The following is a 12,968-nucleotide window of genomic DNA, read 5'->3' as shown; positions in this document are numbered from 1 at the left end:
AGAACCAGCTATAGGCTGCTGAAAAGTGGTCGGTTGAACTGGTACATCTTGAAAGACTGGCATCTTAGCCACCTGTTCTTGCACCTTAGGCACAAGTTGTGGAGACTGCATGTTCTCCGTCAAGTGCACATGTGTTTCCATTGATTCTGCAGTATGAATTACTTGTGCTTGAGCTTAACAGGCTTTTGAATATGATCTAGTGACCCAACTTGCTGAGACGGAAGAGGAGATTGCAGAACGGCTAAAAACCTCGGGTTCTGCATTACTTGTGTGAACATAGCCACAGCAGTAGCCAACTGGATCCTGAATATATCATCATCCGTCTATGGTGGTCTTGAAGACTCACCCACTTCATGTGTCTGTTGACACTACGAAGAGGAAACCTCTTTAGTCACATCATCTGGTCTGTCAGCCACAATTGCAATTTCTTGTGTCTGGTCTATGATCCCCTGTGTCTTCAAGCCCAAACTGACCAAGGCTCACTTCTATTGGAAAAAGTGATTTAATCACGGCGATGGAACCATGAAACTGGCCTGTTTAATCCAAAAAGGGCGGTAGACCTTAGACTTAAACCTTATTTGCTTTCACCCATTTAATTTGTTGCCCACTTTACATGTACTTTCAAGACACAACAAAGGAAAAAGGGATACAGGTTGCTAGATTGCACCTGTATGAGAAGACCGACACCAGATTGGCCCCTAAATAGGCGCCCCTTTAGATATTTCTTTATTCTTTAAAAGAGAGAATAAACGTTCTGGTTCCCTACAAGCTGCCCCGCACAACGTTGGCTGAATTTCAACTGTTCTAGCCCGATTTTGGTAGCATAACTGTACTAGGACCCTTCAGAGTCAGTATTCCCACGCATTGGATGACTTTCCCAACGCATACGGACACTTTGCAAAACATGGCGAGAATCTGCAACACGTTGAATTCTGTGTTTCTACCCCGAAAATGTGTCAGATCACCTGTACAGCGGTCCTCTCGCGTCCCCGAACCTCCTGGGGATATTAGGGTCCGTTTAGGGCCAAAACCCTAAACTTGCAAAACTACACAGCATACTGTAATTCACTCTTTCGAGCTCCATTTCGCGTGCCGGTTGCATCCGTAGCAAGTCCTCGAGCTCCCACACCTGTAGGGTACTTGCCCTTTAAATCGGACGAGATTTCTCACGTGAAACCTCTCTGAATCACCTGTACCTATGGGGGATTAGCCGCTAGCTAATCCAGTACCTGTGCAAGAGGCTTTTGCCTCCGCAATCGCGCATGAACCCACACAATTGTACATTGGTCAATTGAAAAGCCCACTAGAGGGGCATAACATACTGTCATAGGGGAGAGAGAGAGAGAGCAGTGCGTAGCGTGCAGGGCATCACTCCTGGCACCGCACTGTACATAAGAGGAAAAGGAAGCATTCCATAGCTCTCAACCTGTGACAAATTGCAAATGAAGGCCTCCCCCAGCTTAAAAATCAGCGCCCATTTTTCTGCATGAGGTAGGTTCATGAAAGACTGCCACTTGGCGCTTTTACAAGCATCTTCCCGTTTCGGGTTCGCCGCTTAAAAATATCTCAACCGACGCGTCAGTTGACTTCGCGCCAGAGAATGCGAGCACATTTTCAGGTCCCAAAATAGCAGTTCCCTAAATTTTAGGAGATGCTGCCATTGTATCTTTCTAGGTCATCCGACCCCCTTTGTACATTGCAACCACACCCAGAACTGAAATGTAGCCTCCGTAGCAAAGGATTCCACTTTGGCTAGTCAATGACCCCACTTTGGCTAACCATAGTCCTTGTCCAACCTTAGTGCTCTCTTGCCCTCGGGCCTGGACTCCCTCTGAACAATTCCACACTAGCTATGCAATGCAGGGCAGTTAGATTTCCAGAGGGGTGTTTCCAAAAAGTGAAAATGAATAAATAATAGGAAAGAAATCAACAAAAAGGATAGATAGTAGTCACATGCTGGTGACACTCTCCTGAATCCTTTTGCGATTTTGTGAAAACTTCCGATCCACGTCCCCAAAACGTTCTTGGACCTGTACTTGATCTCGTATACTTGACTTGGGGACCTCACTATTGACACTATCTTGGGGCCTCCCTCTAGCCCTTTGAGGGATGAACATGTCCAACCCATGTACCTTCTTTCTGTGCTCCATCATCCGCGACCGCTTCTCCATGAGAGTGCTACGGCTTGCACATGGTGGTTCAACACGACAGAGACTAACCAGGTTATCCCCATTGAGGACCTTAATATAGGGCTTCTGATCAGTCCTCTTCGATGTCTACATGCAAAACAAAACGAAAAGCATAACATCAATTCAATCATCGTTAAACCCGGGTAGCCTACGAACATGCAAGGCATAGCTTGAAACATGGCACAAAATGATAGTGCAAGGCCATAAGAACCAAGGGATGTATTCCAAACCTTTGTATCCTTGCGCGTGCCCTTGCCTTTCTCCACGGTTGAGCCTTTCTCCTTGTCCGCCGGTTCCTTCTCAACATGATTTTTCCCCTCATTTTTCACACTCTCTCTCTTTGCAGCAAGCTTATCCTTCAGACCCTTCTCTCGCTGCCACTTGCCCATGTGCCTTTTCCCCTTATTCTTCACCTTAACCTAGCCATTTTATCAACCAAGAGTAAGTCCATGAAAAGAAAGGACACGATCAACTGACTTCTTGCACAACACTTGAGTAGCTTACCTCAGCAATAGCGAATTGTCGTATTGGCATCACCTCACGGACACCCACAAATTTCACCTTCTTCGTTCTCTTTTGATTCTGTTGTTGAGGGACCACTGTGCCTTCTTCCTTTTTGTCCTCGACTTGTCTCTTGTTCACCTATGATGGGTCTTTTGTCTTTGGCCTAATAAACAACACATGCAAGTCGAGTAACAAACCGAGCACACCAACAACAAAACTTGAGCACTGAAAGGTAGAAAATCCAGGACAATACAAAGGCATACTTCTTTCCTCTTATGTCTTGGGAATGTCGTGCCTCCTGCTTCCTCTTTGTCCACGTCCATTTTTTTGGCCCTTTTCTTGTTGACATGCAAAGCCTTCGTGCCTTGGTCTTCCTTTGAAGCCCGCACGATTTGCACATGCGCTAGAACCACATAGTGCACCATCTTGTCACCAGGGGAAATGATAGATAAACCTAGGCACATATAGATAAACCCCAGCATAAGCAAAGCTATTACCTTTGTGTTTGGTGGTTCAACGACCGTCGTGCCCCCTTTATCCTCTTTGTCCACGCCAAGTATTTTGGGTCTTTTCTCTTTGGCCCTTTTCTTGTTGACATGCACGCCTTGATCTTCCTTTTCCTCTTTGTGCACACCCATTTTTTGGGACCTTTTCTTGTTGCCAGCACAGCCTTCACGCCTTCGTCGTCCTTTGAATCTTGCACAATCTGCACATGTGCGCATACCACATAGTGCATCGGCTTATCCCAAGGGCATTGACAGATAAACCTGGGCATGGCATGGAAAACCATGAGAGTAGCATAGCATACATCGTACCTCCTTCATTTGGTAGCCTCCCTCAAAGCTTGCACATCATCCTTGGCCTTCGTCACAAGGCCTTTACATTGCCCTTCAAGGGGGGGCACTAAAACTGCTCTCGTCAATGTGCATGGACCCTCGACCACATTCAAAGCCTACAAATTTTGCAACTTGTGAACACTCACAATCTCACAATTCCAAGCAACCTCAAAAATCTCGTACACTAACAGATAAACTCGTACACTGATAGATAAACCTATACACTGACAGGTAAAACCGGGCACTTACCCACTCAAGCATCTATTGGGCCTTTGCAGCCTTCCCATAAGCTTTCTTCTTCTTCCCCTCCACCACGGAATCCGGCTTGCATGACGAACGCTGTGCAACTTGGCTTGGCTCCGGAGCTACATCCGCTGCCGGTGGAGGAGCACCTTTGGTAGAATGTGTGGCAATCCTTGCGGATCCAAGCTTCAACTTTGCCAAGTTGGGCTCGATAGCCGCCTTGGGCTCGGCAACCTGCAAAACGGAGCAATAAACAAAGCACACTCCGCCCCCTCCTCCTCCACCTGTAGCTCAACCAGCATTGGCCATGCCGTCGCCGCCCTTGTAGCTCTCATCACCCACGGGGCTTGGGACTCCCCCCCCCCTGCTCCCTCTCCCAGCCCTTGTAGCAAACGGCCACCCTTCTTGGGTGGAGGTGTGGAGTAGGCGCCCCTCATCCTACGCCCGCTTGCCTTCTTCGCCTTGCTCGCCATTCTTGCGTCCACCTCTGCACTTAAGCATCTCCTCGTGGCGCGTCGGCTACTCCACATTTTGAAAAGCAGGTCCAATGGTGGCATGCAAAACCCATACGCTAAACCTTCGTATGTCCTCTGACCCATCACATCATACCCTTGAGTGGGATTCCCGCGCCTCATAATTAATCTCCCCACCCGGCACCACTCGAGCCCGATGCCAAGTCATCACTCTGGCACCCGATGCGCCCCCACATTTTTGCCCGAGTTTACGTTATGCATCAACCTGGGCCCGACATCGCCTGCGCCATGTGGACGGCCAAGATCGCCTCGCGACCCGCGACCAAGTTCGGCGCCGTGGATCACTCCTTTTGTGCATAGAGTCCCGAGGGGAGACTAGGAGATAAAAATAAAAAATAAAAAGGAGGGGAGGTACCAAAAAAGGCTAAAAAGCAAAAAAAGCTGTCAAGAGAGTCACACACCACGAGCAAGAGCTGATAAAAAATTTAAAGCCTGGAAGAAAGAAAAGTTTGAAAAAAAAGCGCGAATCAAAGCCGTGATCGATGAAAACACCCAAAATTTGTCAAAAACGAGTGAAAATGAAACCACATAAAATCGAGAAATCAAAGCTATGTTGGAATCCAACCGGCTAGGATACGTTCACATGAAAACTCATTTTGAATCGGATTTTGCATATTACATATTGCGATTAGGATCAAACAAACAGGGGCACTGCTCACATTGGATTGCAGATTAGGCAGCTTAGAGCCCATATTTTCATCGTTTCAAGGACTGCACTCAAGTTTGATACATTCAACTCTTTAAAGTTTAAAGAGCAGTCAACTACTAAAATAGCCTTGGTAAAAGTAGTCTTGTCAATCCAAGCATGAGAAATTCTATTGAGCAACATCAGAATCTTCTAGGAGACATCTTTACAGATTAAGCACAACATGGATTTAAGTCGAGCCGAGAGTTCAAACAGACCGGAGCTAGTCAATGGTACTAGCAAACGCACAAATGCAGCAGAGCAAATTTTATAACTCTATGGCTATAGTGGAGACAAAGTCTTATATGTAGATTTAGAAGGCCATAGGTATCTAATGAGCAACAAAAGCAGCTCATGAGTCAAGATCTTATTGACTAGAGTGAAACTAGCTTCAGAGAACTCCCAGATATTTATAGATTTCAGTGGAGCCAGGTATTGCAAGCTAAAAGATGAGCTGCAGATAGAAGATCAAAAAGTGGATCCAATTGTTAAAAATCTAGATATCTGCACAAGTCACAGTAAACCATAGAATTGATGCATATGAAATCATGATCATTATACATGGATTACAATGGTCAAATCTACAATCAAGAACCACAAAAGGAAGATCCAACAGATCAGCCAATAGAAGCAAGTCTAATCAAGGAACCAAGTCGAAGGCAATATAAAGGTCAAGATGGAGCAATCTACAACCTAATGCTAAGTGTTCTATTAGAAGATGCTTACAACCTGGCAAGCACAAAAGCAAAAACTTCTCAAAAAGAGCTTGAGATGATAGAACCAATTGAAATACCACCCGTGATGGTGTATTTCTCAGATTTTGAAAGAAAAGGTGGTCATTTTTCGGAGGATTGTCCAGGGAATCCAGACAACAAGGACACAAAAACTGCAAAGCACAAAACTGCGAAAATTGGAAATGAAATCCCCGATGTAAGTGCGTCCAAATCCTCCTTTTTGGTGCAATCAAATGATTTTGCATTACCATTAGAAGCACCAGTAAAAGCACTGCAAGTTCAAAATCATCATAAAGATGCACATGCACCTGAAAAGCTTAGAATTGATCCTTTGAACAACAAATTCTTGCATGAATTTGGTCAAACCGGCCAATTATCATGTAAGGTCAAAAAGAGTGTTAGGTTTGCAAATGAGTCTGCATCCACAACCATGAGTGTGCAATCATTATGAGCCTAAGGGATACATCAAGAGAATGCTGCTAGCATTGTATGGCACACATAATTCATATGCACATTATGTAGACCAAGAAGGGAAACTGTACAAAAAGGATTGACTAGTATTTGAAAGGCCTACATACCAGCTCATAGATTTTTGCCAACTCATAGACAAGAAGGATGGTTTATTTCAGAGGAAAAAATCTATTATAGCACATCCTCTCTAGAGCTAAATGATATTACCTGAGTGAGTCCAAAAATATATTTAGAGCCAAACTCTCATCCATCTGAAGTCGAGCTTCAATGCTGTGGCTAGACCAACATATACTTTAACCAAAACAATCCTAGGTATATACAAGAGTCTATAATCTATGATGCCTTGGGTCCTAAAACCACAGAAGCTCATAGGAGACCCACGAGATAGAAAATATCAAGGCAAAGATAATGCTATCTACAGCTTGACTTGGGGAATCATATGTCATGTTCCATGGAGATACATAGGAAATTATGCAGAGGGGTTACAATTGCAAAACATCAACAATTCTATACGCATGTCCTTACAATTCCAAAAGGTGAGATCAAACCACAAAGTCTTGATCCCAGCTCATAGAGAAAGCTTTAGTGATCACCCTAGGAAGGAGGGAGCTACAAATCATGCAACATCAGCTAGAAGCCCTAGAACTTCTAGCCAGACCCCTTCAAAGACAAAACCATTGAAAGATCAAATGGTGGTTGGAAGTTTCCAGTTGACCCAAATTCCCTCAAAATATACAGACAAATGATTCTACAAAGATCAGCAAGGACAAAGGTTTCAACTGATCTCCACAAATCAAAGTCAAAAGCCAATGAATCCCATAGTGTTGAAGTAATTGTATGTAACCAAGCTCACATATGCAGATTTAGATGTAGATGGCAATGAATACCAATAAGCTCATGACCTTGTACCCCGGGGGTTCACTCTTTATACAAAATGGTATGCCACTTGTGAGCGGACAACTTTGATAAAACCCCTATATACGACTCATATTAGGGAATATGACCCCCCTTTTTATACTTATATGACAATTAATGAAGAAAACTATCATACCCCTATCTTACATATAAAATTTAGGTCTCACATAATCTAACTGAGTAAAACTAGTCAAAGAGTGTGTAGCATAGTGACTGATAACGTACTAAGAAACCAGTTCTATTGATAACTAGATGTACCCTCAATGTGTCTTAGTTTGACTTTCAATCTATGTGTTCGATCAACATGCACTCTAGCTACTCATCCAATTTTAACCCATCCAAATCTGGTGTAAATCAACTCTTGACCTATTTCAAATCATCCCTTATCTATGATCGGCTTGATGTAAAATTTGATGTGTGACTTGGAAAAAAACTTCCCCTAATTTTATCCGAGTTCTAGTGCACACTAGTGACCAATCATTACAAGTAATCAAGCCGAGTCAGGTCCCCCCCCCCCCCCCCCCCCCCCCCCCCCCTTATTCTAAAGCTTGCGAGATAAATTATTGGGGGCCTGCCCCTCCCCTGCACTTACGTGGTGCGGTAAGTTTTCCATGGTGAATCCCCCGGGCCTTATACAAACCTCTATGGATGTGAAGACTGAAGTCAAATATTATGTCAGATGGTGCTAAACCTCAAGCTACTAGAACATGTTACAAATAGGTCAAAATCAATAGAAGCTAAAGTTTAGAAGGCTACACGAAGGTCACTACCAAAATATCCTTCAAAGAGAGAGAGAGAGAGAGATTCTACCAGAAAGTACAGTGGATCTTTTAAGATCAAAAGTTACTCAAATGCGGGTGGATAATACTCAACAATTGCAAGCAAAAGGTGCAACAACACAATCAAACGAGCCAACATCAACTGAAGCAGGTGGTCAAAGCAAGCTGGAAGATGCAGAAAAAGTTCAATCCAAGGACACAACCACGGCAAAATCAAGAAATCTTGAGAAGATCAAGTGTAATATTATCGGTGATCATGACAAAAAGCTGTAAAGTGAAGTAAAGCTAGATTTTGAGCTAGACAAGAACCTCATGTCTTTTCTCACTTGGAAAAAAGTACCCAACCACAGCTAGAAGATGCTCCTATATTTTTGAGCATATCTAAAAACAAATGAGAAAAATGTTGGAGAATCATTTCCACCACCATTCAAGTAGGTTCAAAGACCATCACAACCCAATTCCATGTGATCACAACAAAGATCTAACATATAACATCATATTGGGAATGACAATGGCCCATAAGGTTTTAGAGATACAGAGTTCAAAAAAGATGCACTCTTCAAAGACAAACAAGAATGAAGACTAGGATTGGTCACCTACGGAAGACAACACAAAGTCCTCACGTGCAGCTCAAATGGATACTGATGCCAAAGCAAAGCTTTTTGAAGATGATTCATCTCCACCCAACAAATTCTCAGAAGAGCTTAAAGAAAATCAAGCATCAAGAAGTGTAGATCAAACAGAGAAAATAGTAACCAAGAAAGCTATTGAGTAGAGAATGTCATCAAAGATAGAAGTAAAGAAGAAAAAGTTTGAATACAACCATGGAACTCCAAAGGTTAATGGTAAAAGTCCTTAGACCTAGGACCTTAGGCAAGCTAGGGCTGAGATTGGGGTGGGAACTCGGCCCAAGATTGAGGTGCTTGTTGTGCTTTCTGACTAAGGTGGTTGAGGTTCTTGTCGTCCTTGCTGACTAAGGTACTTTTCATGCTTTATGATTAAGGTGCATGAGGTGCTTGTCATGTTTTATGACTAAGGTGCTTGAGGGGCTTCATGACTAAGGTGCTTAAGGGGTGAGGTGTTCCAAAGTCAGCATGGATCCCTACAAAAGGTGTAATGAAAATGGTCTATTAACTTTGAGAGTAGCGGAAATTAGAGAAGGTACTTCTCTGAAATTACTTTGTGAGCATAGATGGTGAACTTAATTGATGGTAGCAAATAAACACAACATTTAGTTAACTTGGAATGAAAAATACTTTTGCAAGAGAGAGAGTTTAGAGAACATGACAACAGTTGAGGACCGGATTTATGTGAAGTTGGCCCCCCCTCATGATAGACATATGTATTATAGTTTCTTCCATCAAGAGAGACTTGGTAGAATAAAATCTTTGTGTTCCTTGTGACTTAGGTAATGCAATGAAGATGGAAAGCTTTATGCATCACGCGTATAACATAAAATTTGTGGAAAGCATTAACTATCCCAAGCCTCAGTCCCAAGTTCTTAAACACCTTTGAAGGTGGAGAGAGATAGTGGGGAATGAGGGTAGGGAAGAGGAAGAAAAAACATTTCATAGGAAAAAGAATTAGTTCCTCACTTATCATCACTCTTCTTGCTAGCATACATAATAGCATAGTAATGAAGATGGAGAAGATGGCAAGCTTAAGCATTGAAGCATGGCTCTTGGTTGGATTTGAATTCCATACCCAAGAAGGTTGGTGTAGGCTCTCAACTTCTCTACTTGCTTGGAGAAGGAGATGGAGCTCTTGCACTTTGCAGTATACAACAATGAGAGTGTGTGTGAGTGTGTGTGGGAGAGTATACCCTGAGAGGACTTGATAAATGATAAAAGAGTTAATTAAATCTACTTAATTATCATTGGACGCCTTGGGAGGCCAACTAATAGGCTTTGGATACTCCTTGAGGGTAACCTAGCTAGGGGCTTGACATGTGTCCCACTTGCCTCTTGACCAAGGGGTGCCCTTTTGGGAGAGAGAGTGGTCAAGAAACCACCCCCCCACTTGAATGGCTCACCCCCTCTTTGTAGGAATAAGATTTGACTTTTGTGACACCTCAAGACCCTCAACCTTGGGCCCAATTCTCACCACAAGCTCGGCCTTTAAGCCTCTCAATCTTGGGTTTGGTTCCAACCTCAAGTACAATCCTAGCATCTCAAGCATGATGTTAGCAACAAGCTAACTCAGATAAAATTTTTTTGAGATTTTATTGTAAAAACACTTTTTATTATTGTGGGACGGGTGTCTAACCTCACTCCTATCTTATTGCAGACATAGAGAGGACCATGAATATGTCAATTTATGGGACAAAGCTGATTCAACTAGTGCACAGAGGCTACAAGAGGTTGTCAATCTCTTGGAAAACAACAAACAACTTGCATCTAACTCAAGCTACACTCAAATGATAGAAATCACCAAAAGCTAATCACTCATCGGCAAACAAATCACAACCGTTACAGCATCAAATGACATCCAAACATCACGAAACGTCTAGGACATGTTCTAGGACATGTTTCTAAGACCAAGCACACATGCTTATGGTCTCAAAACTCACTTTAGTTCAAGTGCAAAAATTGCGAGTTTTGGACCTAGTCGTTTTTGACACAAAATGCATCTAAATGCTTAGCAATGGTGCCCCAATACCCCGCCTATACTTAGTTTATGATTTTGAAGTTTAAATTTCTACTTATGATGAAATTAGACCGTGGGTCGACTGTTACCATATACATGTGGTAGTGATGCACTAGGACCGCCGGGGCATTTTTTCCCTCTTTAGGAGGTGTCTTCCCCCAAGCATTGTATAGACACCCATCACTCTAGGGATATCTAGCTTTCCACTGCACACCAAGTAACATACTCTCAGTTGTGTGCCTTGAGCTTCCTTCATCTTCTCTAAGCTGTGTACATTTCTTTGCAACCCTAATTCCAACAATTGGTATCAGAGCAGGTTGCATCCTCTCGGGCTTAGTCGCTAACAGCTCCAACACACGCCTGCTCACTTTCTTCAATTTTTGTGAGCTTTGTCAAGCATTTGCGTGCTCAAATTTCTGATTCGGACTCGTTTCAGCCTCCGTTTCCACTACATGCAGGTTTGCACAGGCGATTTTTTCATTTTGTACAAAATTTTTGTCAGTGCATTTTCTGAATAGTAAGTCCTATACAGTCTATTGCGGGTTGTGCTATATAGCACATGCAGGTATCACTCAGTTTCTCCTCATTTCGGGAAGTTTTCACATCAGGTGCAGACATTTACCATGGCTGACAACAACACAGATGTGTTCAAGATGTTTGCTGCTGAGGACAGATTGGATGGAGAAAATTACCCTATGTGGACTTACATGATGCAACATGTTCTTGACACTTGTGTCAAAGGGCATCTAGAATATTGTGTAGGGCATTGATGTGCGTCTTGGTTCTGCGGATGTAGGCGATGTTGAGGATGTTGCAAGCCTTGCTGCAAGGATTGCTGCTATTAGAGTTGTTTTGCCTACGACAGAACAAGCTCGTTGGGATGTAAAAGATGTGGCTCATGCATTGAGGACAACAGACATGTCAAAGGGAGCCACAGGAGTGGAGCCAAGATGTTGCATATCCTGGGTGACACGACCTTGTAAGAGTCTTAAAAGAAGAGAGAAATATGTTGAAGCCCTCTGGGCATGGTACATTATCCTCCAGCCGAGAAGGTAGAGATGCTAACAAGGGTGAATCTGTCGACCGAATTATTGTGGATTTTGTTGCACCCAACTCATTGTTCACTTTTGTAGTATATCAAAAACTTTATGTGGCATTCATAGAAAAGGTGGTAATCTTCATATCTTTAGGTTGGACCATTGAAGACTACGTGGATTGTAGAATGATAAGGCAGTCACCTACAGAAGGATAGTTTTTTTCTAAATTAGTCAAAGCCTGAGAGAGAGAGAGAGAGAGAGAGAGAGAGAGAGAGAGAGAGAGAGAGAGAGAGAGAGAGAGAGAGGGATACAAGGGGAGAAGATGAAAAGTTTAAATGTTGTAAGAACAAGCCAAGGAGAACTTAAAAATGTAACCAACACTGTGCAACTTCACTAGTACATTCCATTTTGGCTATATAGGAAACAATTGCTTTACCTATGTGCACTTAGATTTGTGAGATTCTCTGCAAATTGTATATGCCTTTTGGCTGCTATTACATCTGTTCAAAAGGGGTTTGACTACAACTAAGTGACCAATAAAAAAGTTTTTCTTGAAAATACAAAGTTCCTTTCAATGACATTTATAAAAGTCTTGAAATTTTGATAATTTCTTTAATGTTTTCACACCATTCTTTTCAAGTATGTGGAGGAAATTTTTCTTTTCATATTTTTTTCTTAAGTGTCATTATTGTAATTTGAGACATCCTTTTTGGGAGCTAGAAAAAATGGAGTCACCCATGAAAAACATTTATCTACAGTTTCAATAAGATACAATCTAGAACCAGAGACTACGAATACACATTGCTCATATTGACTCCAACCTGCAAATAAGCTCTACCAACTCTACCTCTTCTATAGCTTCCCTAAATTAGGCATTTCTTGACAACACTTTCTTTTTGAAACAATCCTCTCTCCTGTCAACAAGCACTTGCCATAATATTATGTATTGAGAAACCCCCCTCCACAACAAAGCGTACACATGCATGCTCTCTCTCTCTCTCTCTCTCTCTCTCTCTCTCTCTCTCTCTCTCTCTCTCTCTCTCTCTCTCTCTCTCTCTCTCTCTCTTTTGACTACCTATGACCATCAGCCATGCTTCTACGAAGGGAGCATAACCTTGGATAATCAAGGAGTTAATATAAGGGTGGATGATTGAAGTTTCCATAAGGAATGCTAGAGGAGGAACAATGATAGATAGATAATATGTAATTTGATGCTAAATGTTTCCTTTTATGATTTAAGTTCTATATGTATCTTGTTGGGTTTTGCTCGCTTTTATGATTGCTCGGAAAGGTTTTCTCGGAGTTTGAAATTCCCCGCTATATATCAATAGATAGAGCTTGAAGAGGACATTCTAATTTTCAAACCTATACCAACTTTGGAGTTTGTTTGCAAAAA

General features: G+C 42.5%; 1 pseudogene; it reads right to left on the bottom strand.

Moving 5' to 3' along the window:
* Positions 1-2,727: 2,727 nt before the first annotated feature.
* Positions 2,728-4,407, bottom strand: LOC147451355 (uncharacterized; annotated as a pseudogene).
* Between the last annotated feature and the right edge of the window lie 8,561 nt (positions 4,408-12,968).

The sequence above is a fragment of the Adiantum capillus-veneris genome, chromosome 9 (assembly GCF_014529385.1).
Source record: "Adiantum capillus-veneris isolate H3 chromosome 9, ASM1452938v2, whole genome shotgun sequence".
Taxonomy (NCBI): Eukaryota; Viridiplantae; Streptophyta; class Polypodiopsida; order Polypodiales; family Pteridaceae; genus Adiantum; species Adiantum capillus-veneris.
Note: the sequence above shows the minus strand (reverse complement) of the source record. Positions and strands in the feature narration are given on the sequence as shown.